This window comes from Microcebus murinus, unplaced genomic scaffold (assembly GCF_040939455.1).
Source record: "Microcebus murinus isolate Inina unplaced genomic scaffold, M.murinus_Inina_mat1.0 scaf006_hap2_Mmur4.0, whole genome shotgun sequence".
NCBI classification, from domain to species: domain Eukaryota; kingdom Metazoa; phylum Chordata; class Mammalia; order Primates; family Cheirogaleidae; genus Microcebus; species Microcebus murinus.
The window spans coordinates 971,687-989,919 of NW_027438952.1; the positions used below are offsets into that span (position 1 = coordinate 971,687).

The 18,233-nt window shown below is 62.3% G+C and overlaps 5 pseudogenes; all 5 read right to left on the minus strand.

Moving 5' to 3' along the window:
- Positions 1 to 766: 766 nt before the first annotated feature.
- On the minus strand, positions 767 to 885 carry LOC142866625 (uncharacterized; annotated as a pseudogene).
- A 3,856-nt stretch (positions 886 to 4,741) lies between these two features.
- LOC142866587 (uncharacterized) lies at positions 4,742 to 4,860 on the minus strand (annotated as a pseudogene).
- Positions 4,861 to 8,712: 3,852 nt separating this feature from the next.
- On the minus strand, positions 8,713 to 8,831 carry LOC142866626 (uncharacterized; annotated as a pseudogene).
- A 3,861-nt stretch (positions 8,832 to 12,692) lies between these two features.
- LOC142866627 (uncharacterized) lies at positions 12,693 to 12,811 on the minus strand (annotated as a pseudogene).
- Positions 12,812 to 16,660: 3,849 nt separating this feature from the next.
- Positions 16,661 to 16,779, minus strand: LOC142866628 (uncharacterized; annotated as a pseudogene).
- Positions 16,780 to 18,233: the final 1,454 nt, after the last annotated feature.

Consider the following 18,233-nt stretch of genomic DNA (forward strand, 5'->3'; position numbering starts at 1 on the left):
CAGCCTGAGCAAGAGCGAGACCCCGTCTCTACTATAAATAGAAAGAAATTGATTGGCCAACTGATATATATATATATATAAAAAAAAATTAGCCGGGCATAGTGGCGCATGCCTGTAGTCCCAGCTACTCGGGAGGCTGAGGCAGAAGGATCACTCGAGCCCAGGAGTTTGAGGTTGCTGTGAGCTAGGGTGACGCCACGGCACTCACTCTAGCCTGGACAACAAAGTGAGACTCTGTCTCAAAAAAAAAAAAAAAAAAAGAAAAAAAAAAAAAAGAAAATGCAATAATAGAGGTAAGAGACACTTTTTAAAAATAATGAATCCGAAGAGAAAAGTAAAAGGAGGCCTGTGGAGCAGGTCTGGGTGTGACTCCGGATCCCCCAACATCAGGTGCCACCACCAAAGATTCCTACGTGGAGCCCGTAGAACCCCAAAAGCAACGGGACGAGTTCTGGTCACATACTCCCTCAAAATGACATCCTGGCCTTCTTCTGGAACTCCCTCCCCTCTCAGACTCTCAAGGTTTCCTCCAGCGTGTCGGTTCCCACAGAGCAGACCTTTGGTCTGAGACCTGACAGTCCAGATGCCACGCGTGCTGCCGCGTGGCGGCGGTGTCGCGGCTTGGGACAAGAGGAGGCCCCACGGTGCGGGCTGGGGCGCCAGGCACAGCGGCGGGCGCTGAGGGTGGGGGTGACCCCCACCCCGGGCCGCCGCCGCGCTCCCAGAAAGGGGACAGAACGAGAGGCAAAAAAAAAAAAAAAGCCGCCGCCTAGGGCACCCGTGATTCCCGGGCGGTCTCCCATCCAAGTACTAACGAGGCCCGACCCTGCTTAGCTTCCGAGACCAGAGGAGATGGGGGGCGTTCAGGGTGGTGTGGCCCTAGACGGCGGAGGGCGCCCCTGCCCCGCTCAAGAAGCCGAGCCTCTCTGCGCTTCCCCGCCGCCGCCTCCCGCCCCAGGCCCCGCGCCGGGCCGGGCCTGTTGAGTTCGCCGGCGGCCGGGTCCGGCGGGCTCCGAGGGACCGGGGTGATGGGCGGGGCGGGGCGGGGCGGGGGGCTGTCTCTCTCTACACACACACACACTCACACTCACTCACACTCACACAAGATGCGCCTCCACGGCTGGACTCGCCAAGGTGGAGACCTTCCAGCCCCCCTCCTCTCCCCGCCTGGCCTCCTTCACCTACCCGCCGCCCACCCCCAGCGCGTCGCCGCCGCTGACTGCGCACGCGCCCGGCGCTCGCCCTCTGACCCCAGCCAGGGGCCGCCCTCCCCCACAACCGCTTTCAGCTGTGCCCCCCTCCCCCCGCCCTGTGGGTGGGCTGCCGCCTATTCCCCCGGGCCAGGGCTGGGGCACAGCGCAAGGGGGAGGGGAGCGAGTGTATGGGGCATCTCTCTCTGGGGATGTGTCCCATGGGTGGGGTGGGGTGGGGTGGGGTGGCGTGGTTTGTGGGGCGCTGAAGAAATCAGTCCCCTCCATCTCCCACCTCTGGAAAACGCCCAAGCCCTTGGAGAACTGCCGGCACCGCTACCGTGGGGGCCGGGACCCTCCTCTGTGTCCTCCTGTGGCCCAGTCCAAGGGGCCTGGGCCTGGCCGGGGCTGCATTGGACCCCGACCACCCTGGCGTGTGGACTCGCTAAAAATCGGCGATTAGATATTGGATTCCAGCTTCCTTGAGGTCATTTCACTAATGAGTGCACCGGAAAGAGTTTCCTAATCCATCTGTGAGGGTGGCAACTGAAAGAGAATTTGAAAGCTGACAGAATAGGCGAGGGAAGGCATAGGAGATTTCCACACCCAGCAAGGAAGCCTTTCCCGAAATGGAAGAAAGAAACGAGCAAACAGAGACACCGGTAGCCCGCCCGGATCAGAGTCTGCCCCCGAGAGAAAGCACCCTGACCAGGTTCACCCGTGGGTGGGTGGCGAGCTAGCGGCATTCAGAAGAGCGAGGCCCGCAGTCTGTGCGGAAGACACCTGCACTCGGGTGTGTGTGGCGGCGCGATTCCCAAGCAGCTCCAGATGTTAAACCAAGGAGAAGCCAGGGAGTTCCCAACGCCCCAGGTGTCCTCAGCCCACGACTGGCTGCTGTGGGAATGCGAAGCCCGGCTCCTTGTCTCAGAGCGGGGTTCCCAGGAGGATCAGGCTGAAGCTGGGACTTGGCCGCAAAGTGTCCCCTCGCATGGCCACCCCCTTCCCCTTCCTGCTCCTCTACTCCTGGTGCCCCTCCATCCAGGGGCCAGACCTTAAAGAGTCACCGCAAGAGAATCCTGGTCCCAAAGGAGCCTTCTGGGGGACCGGTGCTGAGAGAGGTTGTGGGCATGGCCCGCTGGGGCTCTGCCCGACCCAGGGCTGAGAGACGCCACCTCCCAGCTCTGGGTCCCTGCAGGAAGTGTTGGCAAGCACAGGGCCAGTCCTCCAAAGGCCCAGGTACAGGGAGCCCAGGCCAAGCAGCCTGTGGAAGAAGCCACTTGCCGTGCCACCCCGGGAACAGGACTGCAGGCCCCGGCCCTTCCCACCTCCTCCTCCTCCTCTTCCCCCCCACCCCCCGCCCCCACCCCTCCACCGACATGGCACAGGGCTCAGAGACACCTCAGACCCTTGCTACCCAAAGTGCAAAGGGCATCGGTTGCTCCTCCAAACCCCCCGCCCAGCAGACCACGTTGTCCAGCCAGCCCCCGGGCCTCCCTGGGGTGCCCAGCACAAAAGTGCAGACACCCACCGGACCCTCAGTCTCAGTTTTCGGATGTTTTTGCCACTCTAAGGACCCGCAGGCCAGCTGGGCCTTCGGGCAGGACAGAGAGCCCCGGAATCCGACGTGGAGAGCTGCGTGTACGTCCCCATCAGGAGGCGGTCCCCACCTCCGGGGCTCTCCCCTTGCGGGGAGCGGCAGCCCCAGGGCCTCAGGCAAGACACCAGGCTGGGCCCCCCCACGGCACAGCGGGGGGGGGGGGGGGGGGGGAGGGGGCACAGCGGGGGGGCACGTTCCCCGCACAAGCGCCTTAGGGACGGCTGCTGGAGACTGCTGCGGCCACCCTGCTGCCGGGTTTCTGGAGGGCTTCCTGGAAGCAGCGTCCACACCAAGCCCTTGGAAGGCCCAGGCGACGGAGGAGCCAGCCGGTCAGGCAGGGGCCGAGGACGGTGAGAGGCCGGGCGGGAAGGAGCATGTCAGGCAGGGGCAGAGGACGGTGACAGGCCGGGCGGGAAGGAGCCGGTCAGGCGGGGGCCCAGGACAGTGACGGGCCTGGCCGGGGAGGAGCGAGTCAGGCAGGGGCAGAGGAGACGGGCTGGGTAAGGGTTAGGGTTACAGTTAGGGCACAATTCACAATCGCAAAGATGTGGAAGTGACCCGAGTGCCCATCCATCCAGGAGTGCATTAATAAAATGTGGCGCGTGGACACCACGGAGTGCCATTCGGCTGTGAGGAGCAGCGGTGAGAGGGCACCTCTCGTGTTCTCCTGGCCAGAGCTGGAACCCGTTCCAGTAAGCCAAGTATCCCAAGAATGGACACACGAGCACCACGTGAGCGCGCTCACCGGCAAATTGGTACGAACGGATGGACACCTAAGTGGACAGAGAGGAATCCCCTTCCTCGGGTGGGTGTCGGGCGGGTGGGGGGAGGGGATGGGCATACACATCCATTAGGAATGGGGTGGGTGCGCACCGACTGGGGCATGGGCGCACTTGAAGCTAATGACCCGAGGGGGGAGGCTGGGAGAGGGCAACGTACCCGACCTTAACATTGGTACCCCCACAATACGCTGGAGGTATACAACATGAGAGGTAAATGAATAAGAACACAGGGGGGAGGGGGGCACGGGCAACACATGTCACCTGAATACTTGTACTCCCATCATCTGCTTGAAAAGAGAGAGAAAAGAAAATGCAATAATAGAGGCCGGGCGCGGTGGCTCACGCCTGTAATCCTAGCTCTTGGGAGGCCGAGGCGGGTGGATTGCTCAAGGTCAGGAGTTCAAAACCAGCCTGAGCAAGAGCGAGACCCCGTCTCTACTATAAATAGAAAGAAATTGATTGGCCAACTGATATATATATATATATAAAAAAAAATTAGCCGGGCATAGTGGCGCATGCCTGTAGTCCCAGCTACTCGGGAGGCTGAGGCAGAAGGATCACTCGAGCCCAGGAGTTTGAGGTTGCTGTGAGCTAGGGTGACGCCACGGCACTCACTCTAGCCTGGACAACAAAGTGAGACTCTGTCTCAAAAAAAAAAAAAAAAAAAGAAAAAAAAAAAAAGAAAATGCAATAATAGAGGTAAGAGACACTTTTTAAAAATAATGAATCCGAAGAGAAAAGTAAAAGGAGGCCTGTGGAGCAGGTCTGGGTGTGACTCCGGATCCCCCAACATCAGGTGCCACCACCAAAGATTCCTACGTGGAGCCCGTAGAACCCCAAAAGCAACGGGACGAGTTCTGGTCACATACTCCCTCAAAATGACATCCTGGCCTTCTTCTGGAACTCCCTCCCCTCTCAGACTCTCAAGGTTTCCTCCAGCGTGTCGGTTCCCACAGAGCAGACCTTTGGTCTGAGACCTGACAGTCCAGATGCCACGCGTGCTGCCGCGTGGCGGCGGTGTCGCGGCTTGGGACAAGAGGAGGCCCCACGGTGCGGGCTGGGGCGCCAGGCACAGCGGCGGGCGCTGAGGGTGGGGGTGACCCCCACCCCGGGCCGCCGCCGCGCTCCCAGAAAGGGGACAGAACGAGAGGCAAAAAAAAAAAAAAAGCCGCCGCCTACGGCACCCGGGATTCCCGGGCGGTCTCCCATCCAAGTACTAACGAGGCCCGACCCTGCTTAGCTTCCGAGACCAGAGGAGATGGGGGGCGTTCAGGGTGGTGTGGCCCTAGACGGCGGAGGGCGCCCCTGCCCCGCTCAAGAAGCCGAGCCTCTCTGCGCTTCCCCGCCGCCGCCTCCCGCCCCAGGCCCCGCGCCGGGCCGGGCCTGTTGAGTTCGCCGGCGGCCGGGTCCGGCGGGCTCCGAGGGACCGGGGTGATGGGCGGGGCGGGGCGGGGCGGGGGGCTGTCTCTCTCTACACACACACACACTCACACTCACTCACACTCACACAAGATGCGCCTCCACGGCTGGACTCGCCAAGGTGGAGACCTTCCAGCCCCCCTCCTCTCCCCGCCTGGCCTCCTTCACCTACCCGCCGCCCACCCCCAGCGCGTCGCCGCCGCTGACTGCGCACGCGCCCGGCGCTCGCCCTCTGACCCCAGCCAGGGGCCGCCCTCCCCCACAACCGCTTTCAGCTGTGCCCCCCTCCCCCCGCCCTGTGGGTGGGCTGCCGCCTATTCCCCCGGGCCAGGGCTGGGGCACAGCGCAAGGGGGAGGGGAGCGAGTGTATGGGGCATCTCTCTCTGGGGATGTGTCCCATGGGTGGGGTGGGGTGGGGTGGGGTGGCGTGGTTTGTGGGGCGCTGAAGAAATCAGTCCCCTCCATCTCCCACCTCTGGAAAACGCCCAAGCCCTTGGAGAACTGCCGGCACCGCTACCGTGGGGGCCGGGACCCTCCTCTGTGTCCTCCTGTGGCCCAGTCCAAGGGGCCTGGGCCTGGCCGGGGCTGCATTGGACCCCGACCACCCTGGCGTGTGGACTCGCTAAAAATCGGCGATTAGATATTGGATTCCAGCTTCCTTGAGGTCATTTCACTAATGAGTGCACCGGAAAGAGTTTCCTAATCCATCTGTGAGGGTGGCAACTGAAAGAGAATTTGAAAGCTGACAGAATAGGCGAGGGAAGGCATAGGAGATTTCCACACCCAGCAAGGAAGCCTTTCCCGAAATGGAAGAAAGAAACGAGCAAACAGAGACACCGGTAGCCCGCCCGGATCAGAGTCTGCCCCCGAGAGAAAGCACCCTGACCAGGTTCACCCGTGGGTGGGTGGCGAGCTAGCGGCATTCAGAAGAGCGAGGCCCGCAGTCTGTGCGGAAGACACCTGCACTCGGGTGTGTGTGGCGGCGCGATTCCCAAGCAGCTCCAGATGTTAAACCAAGGAGAAGCCAGGGAGTTCCCAACGCCCCAGGTGTCCTCAGCCCACGACTGGCTGCTGTGGGAATGCGAAGCCCGGCTCCTTGTCTCAGAGCGGGGTTCCCAGGAGGATCAGGCTGAAGCTGGGACTTGGCCGCAAAGTGTCCCCTCGCATGGCCACCCCCTTCCCCTTCCTGCTCCTCTACTCCTGGTGCCCCTCCATCCAGGGGCCAGACCTTAAAGAGTCACCGCAAGAGAATCCTGGTCCCAAAGGAGCCTTCTGGGGGACCGGTGCTGAGAGAGGTTGTGGGCATGGCCCGCTGGGGCTCTGCCCGACCCAGGGCTGAGAGACGCCACCTCCCAGCTCTGGGTCCCTGCAGGAAGTGTTGGCAAGCACAGGGCCAGTCCTCCAAAGGCCCAGGTACAGGGAGCCCAGGCCAAGCAGCCTGTGGAAGAAGCCACTTGCCGTGCCACCCCGGGAACAGGACTGCAGGCCCCGGCCCTTCCCACCTCCTCCTCCTCCTCTTCCCCCCCACCCCCCGCCCCCACCCCTCCACCGACATGGCACAGGGCTCAGAGACACCTCAGACCCTTGCTACCCAAAGTGCAAAGGGCATCGGTTGCTCCTCCAAACCCCCCGCCCAGCAGACCACGTTGTCCAGCCAGCCCCCGGGCCTCCCTGGGGTGCCCAGCACAAAAGTGCAGACACCCACCGGACCCTCAGTCTCAGTTTTCGGATGTTTTTGCCACTCTAAGGACCCGCAGGCCAGCTGGGCCTTCGGGCAGGACAGAGAGCCCCGGAATCCGACGTGGAGAGCTGCGTGTACGTCCCCATCAGGAGGCGGTCCCCACCTCCGGGGCTCTCCCCTTGCGGGGAGCGGCAGCCCCAGGGCCTCAGGCAAGACACCAGGCTGGGCCCCCCCACGGCACAGCGGGGGGGGGGGGGGAGGGGGCACAGCGGGGGGGGCACGATCCCCGCACAAGCGCCTTAGGGACGGCTGCTGGAGACTGCTGCGGCCACCCTGCTGCCGGGTTTCTGGAGGGCTTCCTGGAAGCAGCGTCCACACCAAGCCCTTGGAAGGCCCAGGCGACGGAGGAGCCAGCCGGTCAGGCAGGGGCCGAGGACGGTGAGAGGCCGGGCGGGAAGGAGCATGTCAGGCAGGGGCAGAGGACGGTGACAGGCCGGGCGGGAAGGAGCCGGTCAGGCGGGGGCCCAGGACAGTGACGGGCCTGGCCGGGGAGGAGCGAGTCAGGCAGGGGCAGAGGAGACGGGCTGGGTAAGGGTTAGGGTTACAGTTAGGGCACAATTCACAATCGCAAAGATGTGGAAGCGACCCGAGTGCCCATCCATCCAGGAGTGCATTAATAAAATGTGGCGCGTGGACACCACGGAGTGCCATTCGGCTGTGAGGAGCAGCGGTGAGAGGGCACCTCTCGTGTTCTCCTGGCCAGAGCTGGAACCCGTTCCAGTAAGCCAAGTATCCCAAGAATGGACACACGAGCACCACGTGAGCGCGCTCACCGGCAAATTGGTACGAACGGATGGACACCTAAGTGGACAGAGAGGAATCCCCTTCCTCGGGTGGGTGTCGGGCGGGTGGGGGGAGGGGATGGGCATACACATCCATTAGGAATGGGGTGGGTGCGCACCGACTGGGGCATGGGCGCACTTGAAGCTAATGACCCGAGGGGGGAGGCTGGGAGAGGGCAACGTACCCGACCTTAACATTGGTACCCCCACAATACGCTGGAGGTATACAACATGAGAGGTAAATGAATAAGAACACAGGGGGGAGGGGGGCACGGGCAACACATGTCACCTGAATACTTGTACTCCCCATCATCTGCTTGAAAAGAGAGAGAAAAGAAAATGCAATAATAGAGGCCGGGCGCGGTGGCTCACGCCTGTAATCCTAGCTCTTGGGAGGCCGAGGCGGGTGGATTGCTCAAGGTCAGGAGTTCAAAACCAGCCTGAGCAAGAGCGAGACCCCGTCTCTACTATAAATAGAAAGAAATTGATTGGCCAACTGATATATATATATATATAAAAAAAAATTAGCCGGGCATAGTGGCGCATGCCTGTAGTCCCAGCTACTCGGGAGGCTGAGGCAGAAGGATCACTCGAGCCCAGGAGTTTGAGGTTGCTGTGAGCTAGGGTGACGCCACGGCACTCACTCTAGCCTGGACAACAAAGTGAGACTCTGTCTCAAAAAAAAAAAAAAAAAAGAAAAAAAAAAAAAGAAAATGCAATAATAGAGGTAAGAGACACTTTTTAAAAATAATGAATCCGAAGAGAAAAGTAAAAGGAGGCCTGTGGAGCAGGTCTGGGTGTGACTCCGGATCCCCCAACATCAGGTGCCACCACCAAAGATTCCTACGTGGAGCCCGTAGAACCCCAAAAGCAACGGGACGAGTTCTGGTCACATACTCCCTCAAAATGACATCCTGGCCTTCTTCTGGAACTCCCTCCCCTCTCAGACTCTCAAGGTTTCCTCCAGCGTGTCGGTTCCCACAGAGCAGACCTTTGGTCTGAGACCTGACAGTCCAGATGCCACGCGTGCTGCCGCGTGGCGGCGGTGTCGCGGCTTGGGACAAGAGGAGGCCCCACGGTGCGGGCTGGGGCGCCAGGCACAGCGGCGGGCGCTGAGGGTGGGGGTGACCCCCACCCCGGGCCGCCGCCGCGCTCCCAGAAAGGGGACAGAACGAGAGGCAAAAAAAAAAAAAAAAGCCGCCGCCTAGGGCACCCGTGATTCCCGGGCGGTCTCCCATCCAAGTACTAACGAGGCCCGACCCTGCTTAGCTTCCGAGACCAGAGGAGATGGGGGGCGTTCAGGGTGGTGTGGCCCTAGACGGCGGAGGGCGCCCCTGCCCCGCTCAAGAAGCCGAGCCTCTCTGCGCTTCCCCGCCGCCGCCTCCCGCCCCAGGCCCCGCGCCGGGCCGGGCCTGTTGAGTTCGCCGGCGGCCGGGTCCGGCGGGCTCCGAGGGACCGGGGTGATGGGCGGGGCGGGGCGGGGCGGGGCGGGGGGCTGTCTCTCTCTACACACACACACACTCACACTCACTCACACTCACACAAGATGCGCCTCCACGGCTGGACTCGCCAAGGTGGAGACCTTCCAGCCCCCCTCCTCTCCCCGCCTGGCCTCCTTCACCTACCCGCCGCCCACCCCCAGCGCGTCGCCGCCGCTGACTGCGCACGCGCCCGGCGCTCGCCCTCTGACCCCAGCCAGGGGCCGCCCTCCCCCACAACCGCTTTCAGCTGTGCCCCCCTCCCCCCGCCCTGTGGGTGGGCTGCCGCCTATTCCCCCGGGCCAGGGCTGGGGCACAGCGCAAGGGGGAGGGGAGCGAGTGTATGGGGCATCTCTCTCTGGGGATGTGTCCCATGGGTGGGGTGGGGTGGGGTGGGGTGGCGTGGTTTGTGGGGCGCTGAAGAAATCAGTCCCCTCCATCTCCCACCTCTGGAAAACGCCCAAGCCCTTGGAGAACTGCCGGCACCGCTACCGTGGGGGCCGGGACCCTCCTCTGTGTCCTCCTGTGGCCCAGTCCAAGGGGCCTGGGCCTGGCCGGGGCTGCATTGGACCCCGACCACCCTGGCGTGTGGACTCGCTAAAAATCGGCCATTAGATATTGGATTCCAGCTTCCTTGAGGTCATTTCACTAATGAGTGCACCGGAAAGAGTTTCCTAATCCATCTGTGAGGGTGGCAACTGAAAGAGAATTTGAAAGCTGACAGAATAGGCGAGGGAAGGCATAGGAGATTTCCACACCCAGCAAGGAAGCCTTTCCCGAAATGGAAGAAAGAAACGAGCAAACAGAGACACCGGTAGCCCGCCCGGATCAGAGTCTGCCCCCGAGAGAAAGCACCCTGACCAGGTTCACCCGTGGGTGGGTGGCGAGCTAGCGGCATTCAGAAGAGCGAGGCCCGCAGTCTGTGCGGAAGACACCTGCACTCGGGTGTGTGTGGCGGCGCGATTCCCAAGCAGCTCCAGATGTTAAACCAAGGAGAAGCCAGGGAGTTCCCAACGCCCCAGGTGTCCTCAGCCCACGACTGGCTGCTGTGGGAATGCGAAGCCCGGCTCCTTGTCTCAGAGCGGGGTTCCCAGGAGGATCAGGCTGAAGCTGGGACTTGGCCGCAAAGTGTCCCCTCGCATGGCCACCCCCTTCCCCTTCCTGCTCCTCTACTCCTGGTGCCCCTCCATCCAGGGGCCAGACCTTAAAGAGTCACCGCAAGAGAATCCTGGTCCCAAAGGAGCCTTCTGGGGGACCGGTGCTGAGAGAGGTTGTGGGCATGGCCCGCTGGGGCTCTGCCCGACCCAGGGCTGAGAGACGCCACCTCCCAGCTCTGGGTCCCTGCAGGAAGTGTTGGCAAGCACAGGGCCAGTCCTCCAAAGGCCCAGGTACAGGGAGCCCAGGCCAAGCAGCCTGTGGAAGAAGCCACTTGCCGTGCCACCCCGGGAACAGGACTGCAGGCCCCGGCCCTTCCCACCTCCTCCTCCTCCTCTTCCCCCCCACCCCCCGCCCCCACCCCTCCACCGACATGGCACAGGGCTCAGAGACACCTCAGACCCTTGCTACCCAAAGTGCAAAGGGCATCGGTTGCTCCTCCAAACCCCCCGCCCAGCAGACCACGTTGTCCAGCCAGCCCCCGGGCCTCCCTGGGGTGCCCAGCACAAAAGTGCAGACACCCACCGGACCCTCAGTCTCAGTTTTCGGATGTTTTTGCCACTCTAAGGACCCGCAGGCCAGCTGGGCCTTCGGGCAGGACAGAGAGCCCCGGAATCCGACGTGGAGAGCTGCGTGTACGTCCCCATCAGGAGGCGGTCCCCACCTCCGGGGCTCTCCCCTTGCGGGGAGCGGCAGCCCCAGGGCCTCAGGCAAGACACCAGGCTGGGCCCCCCCACGGCACAGCGGGGGGGGGGGGGGGGGGGAGGGGGCACAGCGGGGGGGCACGTTCCCCGCACAAGCGCCTTAGGGACGGCTGCTGGAGACTGCTGCGGCCACCCTGCTGCCGGGTTTCTGGAGGGCTTCCTGGAAGCAGCGTCCACACCAAGCCCTTGGAAGGCCCAGGCGACGGAGGAGCCAGCCGGTCAGGCAGGGGCCGAGGACGGTGAGAGGCCGGGCGGGAAGGAGCATGTCAGGCAGGGGCAGAGGACGGTGACAGGCCGGGCGGGAAGGAGCCGGTCAGGCGGGGGCCCAGGACAGTGACGGGCCTGGCCGGGGAGGAGCGAGTCAGGCAGGGGCAGAGGAGACGGGCTGGGTAAGGGTTAGGGTTACAGTTAGGGCACAATTCACAATCGCAAAGATGTGGAAGCGACCCGAGTGCCCATCCATCCAGGAGTGCATTAATAAAATGTGGCGCGTGGACACCACGGAGTGCCATTCGGCTGTGAGGAGCAGCGGTGAGAGGGCACCTCTCGTGTTCTCCTGGCCAGAGCTGGAACCCGTTCCAGTAAGCCAAGTATCCCAAGAATGGACACACGAGCACCACGTGAGCGCGCTCACCGGCAAATTGGTACGAACGGATGGACACCTAAGTGGACAGAGAGGAATCCCCTTCCTCGGGTGGGTGTCGGGCGGGTGGGGGGAGGGGATGGGCATACACATCCATTAGGAATGGGGTGGGTGCGCACCGACTGGGGCATGGGCGCACTTGAAGCTAATGACCCGAGGGGGGAGGCTGGGAGAGGGCAACGTACCCGACCTTAACATTGGTACCCCCACAATACGCTGGAGGTATACAACATGAGAGGTAAATGAATAAGAACACAGGGGGGAGGGGGGCACGGGCAACACATGTCACCTGAATACTTGTACTCCCATCATCTGCTTGAAAAGAGAGAGAAAAGAAAATGCAATAATAGAGGCCGGGCGCGGTGGCTCACGCCTGTAATCCTAGCTCTTGGGAGGCCGAGGCGGGTGGATTGCTCAAGGTCAGGAGTTCAAAACCAGCCTGAGCAAGAGCGAGACCCCGTCTCTACTATAAATAGAAAGAAATTGATTGGCCAACTGATATATATATATATATAAAAAAAAATTAGCCGGGCATAGTGGCGCATGCCTGTAGTCCCAGCTACTCGGGAGGCTGAGGCAGAAGGATCACTCGAGCCCAGGAGTTTGAGGTTGCTGTGAGCTAGGGTGACGCCACGGCACTCACTCTAGCCTGGACAACAAAGTGAGACTCTGTCTCAAAAAAAAAAAAAAAAAAAGAAAAAAAAAAAAAAGAAAATGCAATAATAGAGGTAAGAGACACTTTTTAAAAATAATGAATCCGAAGAGAAAAGTAAAAGGAGGCCTGTGGAGCAGGTCTGGGTGTGACTCCGGATCCCCCAACATCAGGTGCCACCACCAAAGATTCCTACGTGGAGCCCGTAGAACCCCAAAAGCAACGGGACGAGTTCTGGTCACATACTCCCTCAAAATGACATCCTGGCCTTCTTCTGGAACTCCCTCCCCTCTCAGACTCTCAAGGTTTCCTCCAGCGTGTCGGTTCCCACAGAGCAGACCTTTGGTCTGAGACCTGACAGTCCAGATGCCACGCGTGCTGCCGCGTGGCGGCGGTGTCGCGGCTTGGGACAAGAGGAGGCCCCACGGTGCGGGCTGGGGCGCCAGGCACAGCGGCGGGCGCTGAGGGTGGGGGTGACCCCCACCCCGGGCCGCCGCCGCGCTCCCAGAAAGGGGACAGAACGAGAGGCAAAAAAAAAAAAAAAGCCGCCGCCTAGGGCACCCGTGATTCCCGGGCGGTCTCCCATCCAAGTACTAACGAGGCCCGACCCTGCTTAGCTTCCGAGACCAGAGGAGATGGGGGGCGTTCAGGGTGGTGTGGCCCTAGACGGCGGAGGGCGCCCCTGCCCCGCTCAAGAAGCCGAGCCTCTCTGCGCTTCCCCGCCGCCGCCTCCCGCCCCAGGCCCCGCGCCGGGCCGGGCCTGTTGAGTTCGCCGGCGGCCGGGTCCGGCGGGCTCCGAGGGACCGGGGTGATGGGCGGGGCGGGGCGGGGCGGGGGGCTGTCTCTCTCTACACACACACACACTCACACTCACTCACACTCACACAAGATGCGCCTCCACGGCTGGACTCGCCAAGGTGGAGACCTTCCAGCCCCCCTCCTCTCCCCGCCTGGCCTCCTTCACCTACCCGCCGCCCACCCCCAGCGCGTCGCCGCCGCTGACTGCGCACGCGCCCGGCGCTCGCCCTCTGACCCCAGCCAGGGGCCGCCCTCCCCCACAACCGCTTTCAGCTGTGCCCCCCTCCCCCCGCCCTGTGGGTGGGCTGCCGCCTATTCCCCCGGGCCAGGGCTGGGGCACAGCGCAAGGGGGAGGGGAGCGAGTGTATGGGGCATCTCTCTCTGGGGATGTGTCCCATGGGTGGGGTGGGGTGGGGTGGGGTGGCGTGGTTTGTGGGGCGCTGAAGAAATCAGTCCCCTCCATCTCCCACCTCTGGAAAACGCCCAAGCCCTTGGAGAACTGCCGGCACCGCTACCGTGGGGGCCGGGACCCTCCTCTGTGTCCTCCTGTGGCCCAGTCCAAGGGGCCTGGGCCTGGCCGGGGCTGCATTGGACCCCGACCACCCTGGCGTGTGGACTCGCTAAAAATCGGCGATTAGATATTGGATTCCAGCTTCCTTGAGGTCATTTCACTAATGAGTGCACCGGAAAGAGTTTCCTAATCCATCTGTGAGGGTGGCAACTGAAAGAGAATTTGAAAGCTGACAGAATAGGCGAGGGAAGGCATAGGAGATTTCCACACCCAGCAAGGAAGCCTTTCCCGAAATGGAAGAAAGAAACGAGCAAACAGAGACACCGGTAGCCCGCCCGGATCAGAGTCTGCCCCCGAGAGAAAGCACCCTGACCAGGTTCACCCGTGGGTGGGTGGCGAGCTAGCGGCATTCAGAAGAGCGAGGCCCGCAGTCTGTGCGGAAGACACCTGCACTCGGGTGTGTGTGGCGGCGCGATTCCCAAGCAGCTCCAGATGTTAAACCAAGGAGAAGCCAGGGAGTTCCCAACGCCCCAGGTGTCCTCAGCCCACGACTGGCTGCTGTGGGAATGCGAAGCCCGGCTCCTTGTCTCAGAGCGGGGTTCCCAGGAGGATCAGGCTGAAGCTGGGACTTGGCCGCAAAGTGTCCCCTCGCATGGCCACCCCCTTCCCCTTCCTGCTCCTCTACTCCTGGTGCCCCTCCATCCAGGGGCCAGACCTTAAAGAGTCACCGCAAGAGAATCCTGGTCCCAAAGGAGCCTTCTGGGGGACCGGTGCTGAGAGAGGTTGTGGGCATGGCCCGCTGGGGCTCTGCCCGACCCAGGGCTGAGAGACGCCACCTCCCAGCTCTGGGTCCCTGCAGGAAGTGTTGGCAAGCACAGGGCCAGTCCTCCAAAGGCCCAGGTACAGGGAGCCCAGGCCAAGCAGCCTGTGGAAGAAGCCACTTGCCGTGCCACCCCGGGAACAGGACTGCAGGCCCCGGCCCTTCCCACCTCCTCCTCCTCCTCTTCCCCCCCACCCCCCGCCCCCACCCCTCCACCGACATGGCACAGGGCTCAGAGACACCTCAGACCCTTGCTACCCAAAGTGCAAAGGGCATCGGTTGCTCCTCCAAACCCCCCGCCCAGCAGACCACGTTGTCCAGCCAGCCCCCGGGCCTCCCTGGGGTGCCCAGCACAAAAGTGCAGACACCCACCGGACCCTCAGTCTCAGTTTTCGGATGTTTTTGCCACTCTAAGGACCCGCAGGCCAGCTGGGCCTTCGGGCAGGACAGAGAGCCCCGGAATCCGACGTGGAGAGCTGCGTGTACGTCCCCATCAGGAGGCGGTCCCCACCTCCGGGGCTCTCCCCTTGCGGGGAGCGGCAGCCCCAGGGCCTCAGGCAAGACACCAGGCTGGGCCCCCCCACGGCACAGCGGGGGGGGGGGGAGGGGGCACAGCGGGGGGGGCACGATCCCCGCACAAGCGCCTTAGGGACGGCTGCTGGAGACTGCTGCGGCCACCCTGCTGCCGGGTTTCTGGAGGGCTTCCTGGAAGCAGCGTCCACACCAAGCCCTTGGAAGGCCCAGGCGACGGAGGAGCCAGCCGGTCAGGCAGGGGCCGAGGACGGTGAGAGGCCGGGCGGGAAGGAGCATGTCAGGCAGGGGCAGAGGACGGTGACAGGCCGGGCGGGAAGGAGCCGGTCAGGCGGGGGCCCAGGACAGTGACGGGCCTGGCCGGGGAGGAGCGAGTCAGGCAGGGGCAGAGGAGACGGGCTGGGTAAGGGTTAGGGTTACAGTTAGGGCACAATTCACAATCGCAAAGATGTGGAAGCGACCCGAGTGCCCATCCATCCAGGAGTGCATTAATAAAATGTGGCGCGTGGACACCACGGAGTGCCATTCGGCTGTGAGGAGCAGCGGTGAGAGGGCACCTCTCGTGTTCTCCTGGCCAGAGCTGGAACCCGTTCCAGTAAGCCAAGTATCCCAAGAATGGACACACGAGCACCACGTGAGCGCGCTCACCGGCAAATTGGTACGAACGGATGGACACCTAAGTGGACAGAGAGGAATCCCCTTCCTCGGGTGGGTGTCGGGCGGGTGGGGGGAGGGGATGGGCATACACATCCATTAGGAATGGGGTGGGTGCGCACCGACTGGGGCATGGGCGCACTTGAAGCTAATGACCCGAGGGGGGAGGCTGGGAGAGGGCAACGTACCCGACCTTAACATTGGTACCCCCACAATACGCTGGAGGTATACAACATGAGAGGTAAATGAATAAGAACACAGGGGGGAGGGGGGCACGGGCAACACATGTCACCTGAATACTTGTACTCCCATCATCTGCTTGAAAAGAGAGAGAAAAGAAAATGCAATAATAGAGGCCGGGCGCGGTGGCTCACGCCTGTAATCCTAGCTCTTGGGAGGCCGAGGCGGGTGGATTGCTCAAGGTCAGGAGTTCAAAACCAGCCTGAGCAAGAGCGAGACCCCGTCTCTACTATAAATAGAAAGAAATTGATTGGCCAACTGATATATATATATATATAAAAAAAAATTAGCCGGGCATAGTGGCGCATGCCTGTAGTCCCAGCTACTCGGGAGGCTGAGGCAGAAGGATCACTCGAGCCCAGGAGTTTGAGGTTGCTGTGAGCTAGGGTGACGCCACGGCACTCACTCTAGCCTGGACAACAAAGTGAGACTCTGTCTCAAAAAAAAAAAAAAAAAAGAAAAAAAAAAAAAAGAAAATGCAATAATAGAGGTAAGAGACACTTTTTAAAAATAATGAATCCGAAGAGAAAAGTAAAAGGAGGCCTGTGGAGCAGGTCTGGGTGTGACTCCGGATCCCCCAACATCAGGTGCCACCACCAAAGATTCCTACGTGGAGCCCGTAGAACCCCAAAAGCAACGGGACGAGTTCTGGTCACATACTCCCTCAAAATGACATCCTGGCCTTCTTCTGGAACTCCCTCCCCTCTCAGACTCTCAAGGTTTCCTCCAGCGTGTCGGTTCCCACAGAGCAGACCTTTGGTCTGAGACCTGACAGTCCAGATGCCACGCGTGCTGCCGCGTGGCGGCGGTGTCGCGGCTTGGGACAAGAGGAGGCCCCACGGTGCGGGCTGGGGCGCCAGGCACAGCGGCGGGCGCTGAGGGTGGGGGTGACCCCCACCCCGGGCCGCCGCCGCGCTCCCAGAAAGGGGACAGAACGAGAGGCAAAAAAAAAAAAAAAGCCGCCGCCTAGGGCACCCGTGATTCCCGGGCGGTCTCCCATCCAAGTACTAACGAGGCCCGACCCTGCTTAGCTTCCGAGACCAGAGGAGATGGGGGGCGTTCAGGGTGGTGTGGCCCTAGACGGCGGAGGGCGCCCCTGCCCCGCTCAAGAAGCCGAGCCTCTCTGCGCTTCCCCGCCGCCGCCTCCCGCCCCAGGCCCCGCGCCGGGCCGGGCCTGTTGAGTTCGCCGGCGGCCGGGTCCGGCGGGCTCCGAGGGACCGGGGTGATGGGCGGGGCGGGGCGGGGCGGGGGGCTGTCTCTCTCTACACACACACACACTCACACTCACTCACACTCACACAAGATGCGCCTCCACGGCTGGACTCGCCAAGGTGGAGACCTTCCAGCCCCCCTCCTCTCCCCGCCTGGCCTCCTTCACCTACCCGCCGCCCACCCCCAGCGCGTCGCCGCCGCTGACTGCGCACGCGCCCGGCGCTCGCCCTCTGACCCCAGCCAGGGGCCGCCCTACCCCACAACCGCTTTCAGCTGTGCCCCCCTCCCCCCGCCCTGTGGGTGGGCTGCCGCCTATTCCCCCGGGCCAGGACTGGGGCACAGCGCAAGGGGGAGGGGAGCGAGTGTATGGGGCATCTCTCTCTGGGGATGTGTCCCATGGGTGGGGTGGGGTGGGGTGGGGTGGCGTGGTTTGTGGGGCGCTGAAGAAATCAGTCCCCTCCATCTCCCACCTCTGGAAAACGCCCAAGCCCTTGGAGAACTGCCGGCACCGCTACCGTGGGGGCCGGGACCCTCCTCTGTGTCCTCCTGTGGCCCAGTCCAAGGGGCCTGGGCCTGGCCGGGGCTGCATTGGACCCCGACCACCCTGGCGTGTGGACTCGCTAAAAATCGGCGATTAGATATTGGATTCCAGCTTCCTTGAGGTCATTTCACTAATGAGTGCACCGGAAAGAGTTTCCTAATCCATCTGTGAGGGTGGCAACTGAAAGAGAATTTGAAAGCTGACAGAATAGGCGAGGGAAGGCATAGGAGATTTCCACACCCAGCAAGGAAGCCTTTCCCGAAATGGAAGAAAGAAACGAGCAAACAGAGACACCGGTAGCCCGCCCGGATCAGAGTCTGCCCCCGAGAGAAAGCACCCTGACCAGGTTCACCCGTGGGTGGGTGGCGAGCTAGCGGCATTCAGAAGAGCGAGGCCCGCAGTCTGTGCGGAAGACACCTGCACTCGGGTGTGTGTGGCGGCGCGATTCCCAAGCAGCTCCAGATGTTAAACCAAGGAGAAGCCAGGGAGTTCCCAACGCCCCAGGTGTCCTCAGCCCACGACTGGCTGCTGTGGGAATGCGAAGCCCGGCTCCTTGTCTCAGAGCGGGGTTCCCAGGAGGATCAGGCTGAAGCTGGGACTTGGCCGCAAAGTGTCCCCTCGCATGGCCACCCCCTTCCCCTTCCTGCTCCTCTACTCCTGGTGCCCCTCCATCCAGGGGCCAGACCTTAAAGAGTCACCGCAAGAGAATCCTGGTCCCAAAGGAGCCTTCTGGGGGACCGGTGCTGAGAGAGGTTGTGGGCATGGCCCGCTGGGGCTCTGCCC